Source organism: Echinops telfairi, unplaced genomic scaffold (genome assembly GCF_000313985.2).
Source record: "Echinops telfairi isolate 266 unplaced genomic scaffold, ASM31398v2 ScPeMD7_7469;HRSCAF=8507_0, whole genome shotgun sequence".
NCBI classification, from domain to species: Eukaryota; Metazoa; Chordata; class Mammalia; order Afrosoricida; family Tenrecidae; genus Echinops; species Echinops telfairi.
The window spans coordinates 8,900,036-8,906,783 of record NW_022111372.1 but is presented as its reverse complement, the minus strand read 5'-3'; the positions used below and the strand labels follow the sequence as shown (position 1 = coordinate 8,906,783).

The following is a 6,748-nucleotide window of genomic DNA, read 5'->3' as shown; positions in this document are numbered from 1 at the left end:
TCATCTTAAAAAAGGTGTCAGAATAAGTTCCACAGAAACTTTTTTCCCCTGACTTAAAAAAAAACCTCTATTTAATAAATAAAAATATTGAAGTTACTTTTGGTGATATTTTCTCATGTATTAAACATGAATTGGGTAAGTTGATAAAGACAATGTAATCAGAGACCAGAGAGAACAGGTCATTTTGTAAATAATCTGATCCTCAAATCTGTTTGTGAAATGGGAATGTATTTTCTTATTTTTTAAAATTATTTTCATGTTTTCCAGGTAGAAAAAATAAGTAAAGAACCATTTTAATACATTATTTCTTAAGTGAATAATGCTTCTAAATTGAAATGCTACATTAGATCTTTCCTATTGAATTCTTTTTTTTTTAATTAAATAATCGTTTTATTAGGGGCTCATACAACTCATCACAATCTGTACATACGTCATCTGTGTCCAGCACTTTAGTACATATGTTGACTTCATCATTCTTACGACACCCACTTTCCACTTGAGCCCCTGGTGTTCCTATTGAATTCTTAGTGTGTTTTATTGTTCTTCTTTCTCCTTTTCCCCCATAAATTTCTGGGTGCTGTTTATTTTGTCCTTTAATTGTGAATTTTTCCAAAATATACATGAAGTGTTACCATTTTGGTCAGTTTGGAAGTCCCCAAAGCACATAAAATAAGAAAGGACTTGTCACCAGGAAGAACTGTGAAACGAATTTGAAAATGAAGTTTAATTGGCGTCAGCATTTCTTAGACTGCTGCTATTAACATCTCTCTCACTTTATAAAGGTGGCAAGAGGGTATGCTATCAAGAACCTGGCATGAGGTAACACATTTTATAATACAGCTTTCCCTACTTGCTCTGTTTTAGTATAAAATAAAAGTGATGTCTTTGGAAGGATTATGTGGAGAGTAACCATGATATTTAAAATAAGATTGTAAATTAACCTTTTAGGCGTAATCTTTTTATTAATATCAGCACAAACTTACATACACTTTAAAAGAAGATGTTTCTCCTTGTCTTTTTTTTTTCTTTGGGCCATTTAAACTTTTAATTAAACTTCCATGTAGTTTCAAGCCACCAGGACACAGGCCTCCCCTACACCCAATCTTCTCAGCTCCTCTGCTGAAGGATTTGACCTGCACAATGACAGGCTGCTTTGGAAGTTTGCCTTCCCCATAACTTCGTAGTGATCACACCACATCCATGATGGGAGCAGCCCCAGCCTTATTTTTGGTAGCATTGACCCTGCCCTGCTCACTCACCCAGGTCCACAACTTATCGAGGTTCACTGGGGGCAGAAGTTCTGGTACCTCTTCAAGTGATAATGCCGCATACCAACTTTTCCAAAGTAACCTGGATGGTGTTTGTGGAAGTTGATCCTCCGATGATGCACGCCACCAGCATTACCCGGGCCTCCTGGGTGCTTCCGGTCCTTGGCTCTGCGGCCATGGCTGTGGCTCATGTGGCCCCTAAGTTTCCAGATCTTCCTCCGTCTGGAAGGCATGTCAGCGGTCAAGAAGAAGGAGCTCTCCTTAAATCTTACAACACAGCTTATTGGATCTTTTTCTACATATCTACAATTATTGGGAGCCCAGGTGGCATAGTGGTTACATGTTGGGCTGGCAACCTTAAGGACAGCAGCTCCACGGAGGAAAGATGGGACTTTCTACTCCCATGAACAGTTACAGTATCAGAAATCCACCAGGGCAATTCTACCCTATCTTACAGGGTCACTTGAGTCAATATAGATTCCATTGACAGTGGATTATATATAGTTAATATAAGGCTTGCTTTTAAAATTATTATAAGATTTTTACCTGATAGTAGAGATAGTAAATGCTTAATTAATTCTATAATTTAAATATCTACATATGTATATATATAACGGCAATCTGTCACATTTCTAAAAGGTAATTTTCTAAGAACGTTTGCAGAGCTGTTTCACTAAAATCAAACTATTAACTAATATATAATCATTTTATCTGAAGATACATCATGTGTCCCTTCAACCTCTTTTTTGTTAGAAAGTTTCACATCTGAGAAGTCTGGCTTAATTTAGTGTTTCAAAGTCTGTACTTTGAGACTATCAGCAGCATCCAAGAAAACAACAGAACAGACAGTACAAAAGTGAAGCTGTTATAATTCCCTTTTAAGATATAAACTTTTGTGTAGGTAGTGGGGAATATACAGTTCAAAATATAAATATCTAGGTTCTCTCCCAACATCAGAGAGAAATAGCAAGGATCATATTGAGAATGCCTAGTCTGCCAAGATTTTGGCAAGGAAAAAAATCATGATAAATTATCATGTTTACTCCTTTACCGAATTACACATGACGATAACAATCAAGACAAAACAAAGATATAAAATGTGTTTTATCAAGTTAGAAGCACATCTGCTGAAGAATTTTATCATGGCAGCCAAAATTCATATATATATTTCCTTGTCAATTTTGTGGCATCTAAGAAGTCCTGTGGTACAATAGGATAATGTGTTAGGCTGTTAACTTCAAGGTTGCAGGTTCAAACCCAGCAGCCACTGCAAGGGAGAAAGATGAGACTGGCTGCTCTGGTAAAGATTTACAGCTTCAGAAAAAGTTCTGTTCTGTCCTAGAGAGTCTCTATGTGTCAGAATCCATTGGTTGGCAGTGCAGGTTTTAAGGGCAAATACTCGTGTCACAAATACAAAAGCCATCGGGTCACTATGAGGTTGTTATGAGTCAGAATTAACTTGAGAGCAGCAGGTTTTTGTTGTGATATGGTGACTGAGGATATCCAAATTCTAACCAACTTGGTTTTTTGTTCTTTAATTTAATTTTACCAGATATATTTATTATATGCCATGATATTAAGTGCTACAGGTAAAAAATGTCATTTAAAAATTAAATGTCACTTTGTAGGAGGTATATAAAAAAACTAAATCCTAAATGTGTGAAAGCATGTGTTAGTATGTTTTTGTGTTCTTGTGTGTACAATTGTTAGGAAAGAGTTCCTTAACCTCTTAACAATAGTTTGTTTTCAATGGAATTCAGTCACTCTTTTAGATCCTGTTTTTTTCATTAAGAATAATATTTTATAAAGATTCTTTCATAGTGTATGTGTTTAGATAGACACCAAAATAGTTATCTTTAAAAAATCGATAAAGGAAAAAAATTGATAAAGGTATAAATTCCTCTTAGATTAAGACAATATTCTATTAAAATTTGAAATATATATGCCAAGTTTAATAGGTGTTTTTTAGTGCAAAATGCATTTAATTTTTGACAAAATGCATCAATTTTCTCAATTTTAGCATTTGTATATCTCATATAGATTTTAGGGAGAACTTACAACATTTTCAAAATACCTTTAGTAAAATGTTTATAACAGAGCTTAGCACATAGTAGCAGTGCAAATAATATCATCTATTAATAAAATTAAAATTACAGCTAGTATTATTTTTGCTCCTACTGTTGTCAGTTTGCTGCACTGTTACCTTTAACGACATCTTTGATACACTGGAACTATGGATGATATTCCTATCCTACTGGTCAATACGGTTTTTAAAAATCAGTTGTGCTGCCCTTCATGTCTTCTGAGAATAATGGTTTAGAGTTAGGACATTGGAGTCAGACTGTCCAGTTTAAATTTTAGATATTTTATTTATTGGATTATGTTAGAATTAAATTTCCTTGGATTTATTTGTTAGCATTTTACCCCTATTCTTCGCTTGTTTTCTGAGGGAGATATTGTTTTCCTTCTGTTAGAACAAATCATCCAATGACGATTTCTTTAAGAAAACTGCATTAACTTACCATGGGCTTAAAATGCCTGTTGTCACTCAATGTAATAGTAAGAGCAATAAATCGGGTCATTCTCTAATAATAAATTTATGAATCCTGGGGCATATTGTTGCTAATACAATATTTTATTTTTCTTGAAAGTAAGGTATGATTTAATATTCTAATTTTCACAGACGTTATAGATGTCACTTCGAGTAGAGCAAACAAATAAACACGTCACAAAGCCATGGGAGCATTGAAGATTCATCCTCTTCTGCCCATGTCTAAGATATTTACAAAGTAAATGGATTCCTAATCATAATTAACATCAGAATACAATATTTGCTGCAGCTGAAAAAATATACAAATCTTAAAAGTAAGCCTATGTTATGAACCTTGTAGAAGATCGCATTGGATTGGGAAACTGGCAGCTCAAATTCACATAAAATGAGTTGGAAAAGAAATGCTTTGTCAAGTGTTTATAATTTATTTAAAAAAAATAGAAAACAGATACCTTTTTGTTAATGAAAACTGATGGGATATTTGTCAAAATACTTGGTTACTGAGTAACATTTTGGTAGTTAGAGTCTATTACCTGCTTTGCACACTGGAGAAAGTTGTGCCTCTTTGTTTCTGTAAAGATAAAAAAGTGAAGGAGAAATGCATGTGGATTGAGTTCCCGGTTAATCCCCACAGGCCCTGAATCAGGGATATGAATAGCCATGCTATCATGAAAAATGCATTTGAAAGTGTATTGTTGCTGATGCAGTTAGATAAAAATTTAGCACCCTATCATTTGATCTCCCTTATGATCCATTTAAATATCTTCAATTTTTAAAATATTTACTACTTTCTTTTTGATTGAGGTTTTCATCTGGTCTGCTTTGTTATTGTTGTTGGTTGTGTTTGAAATGTTTTCTGTATATGAAATCTAGGATAGGTAAATCTATAGAGACAGTAAAGGGAGGTTGGGAGGAAATGGGCTGCTACTAACGATAAGAACAAGAATGAAGAACATGTTCTAAAACTGATTATAGTGATGATGATACAACTCTTCTTGATGTGATTAAACTATTCATTGGATAATATGTGAATTACATGCCAATTAAATTTTGGGGGTGCATAAAGATTTCCCACCTTGGAAACTCCATGGGGAAGTTCTTCTCTATTCATTAGAGTTGCTGAGGAGAGGGTCTAGGGGTCCTTTAGAAAGTCCTGACGCTACAGAAGGAAGAGGAACCTTTAACTCCATACCTGCCTGAAGATGACTACTATGAGGCAGAGTGCAGTCATGCCTCTCTCCGCAAACCTTCATTACCCTAGTCAGACACTGGCTCTCCCACCACATTCTACTTCTTTGCTGAAGTCTATAATTCGCTGAAATGGTCAGACAATAATCCTGGTTATGAAGTTTATTATGGAAGTTAACAAGTCACAAACTTTTAAGGATACAGCTCTTTTGTCCATAGGGTTTCTTCCCAGCCATGCTGTCAGACAGGTCTCTCTCTGGGTCTTTCAATTGTGGTGCCTTGTCCTTTGCCCAACTTGGACAAGTGTTAAAAGGCTATTTTAATGCCGTATACATACCCAAAGATACCGCATTCTGCAAACCAGTCTCCTGCCCCAAAGGACCCAGCTTTACTCATTCCACTAGCAGGAAGCTAGGTTGATTTCCTTCACATCCTCAGTGCTGCTCCTCTGCTCCCTCTCACGGTGACAGGGCCACTCCTTTCCTCACACGGATCTCCACGTGTGCCATTCTTGAAAGGAAGCTGGTACTTCATTCTAGCTGGTTGTGGTATTCTTTTTCCTGCTTCTAAAACAGCTCATCTTATGCCCAGTGAAATGGGAAAATTGGCCAATTATCGCTATTAGAGCTTCTCACTCCCATGGGTAGAGTCTCTGAAGCTCACAGGGGCAGAGTTGGCATCAACCCAATTGCTGTGAGTTTTGGTTTACCCGGTCACTTAGTGGGAGCTACAAATACTAAGAATAGAAGAGCTAGACCAAGAAACTTCAATTCACTATAGATTCCCATCAAAGGAATCAAGTAAGTGCCAGGGTTTGGGGATTTTTTGTTTATGACTTTTTTATTGTCAAGAATATAATGAAGGGAAGCACTGATTCTGTTTAGTAATTTATCTTAGCTGACCAGGTCAATTCACTATAGTTATAATGACAACATACTATATTGTAACAGGTCAAATTTCATCAGCTTTGATGCCCCATGATAATTTAATGTAAATTATATGCATAATTGATATCACTTCTGTATGAATATATTAATTCCAGTGACTTTTATTCTGTTTCTTGTTCTTAGTCTTTTCATATCAAGAATTAATAAAGTTTGAGAGTCACGGTGATAGTGAATTAGCATTTTCCCAAACTAGCCATCATTGTCATGTTACTTCTCATATTGGCCTTAGTTGATCAAGCAGACTGTAGCAATAGCAGCAGAATTTTCTTTGTTCAAGACAATTTGCCCTAAATTTCTCTCAGAAATTGAAGACTAAATTAAGGCATACAGTCATATGCTATGCTAAAGTTGTGTGGCATGGCAAACAATCAGTCCCGAATCATAGCTACCCTTTGTACTACAGAACAAAACACCTCCTTTTCCTGTGTCATCCTCATCATTGTTATGTTTGAATTTATGTTGCTGTCACCGTGTCAGTGCATATTGTGGAGGGTCTTCATCTTTTTCACTCCCTCTCTACTTTCTAACCATGATGTCCCTTTCAAGGGACTGGTCTCTCCTGATAACATGTCCAACACATGTGGAACTAAGGCTCACCATCCTTCTTTTTAAGGAGCATTCTGACTACTTCTTCTAAGACCGATTCGTACTTTTAAAAATATTTTGGCAGTCCATGGTACTTTCAAAAATCTTTTCCAGCACCATCATTCAAATACATCAATTCTTCTTTGGTCTTGCTTAGTCCATATTCATCTTTCACATGCATATGAGGTGATCGAAAATAGCCTAGCTTG

General features: G+C 35.8%; 1 pseudogene; it reads right to left on the bottom strand.

The window, feature by feature from the left end:
- Positions 1 to 1,066: 1,066 nt before the first annotated feature.
- Positions 1,067 to 1,501, bottom strand: LOC101655273 (annotated as a pseudogene).
- Between the last annotated feature and the right edge of the window lie 5,247 nt (positions 1,502 to 6,748).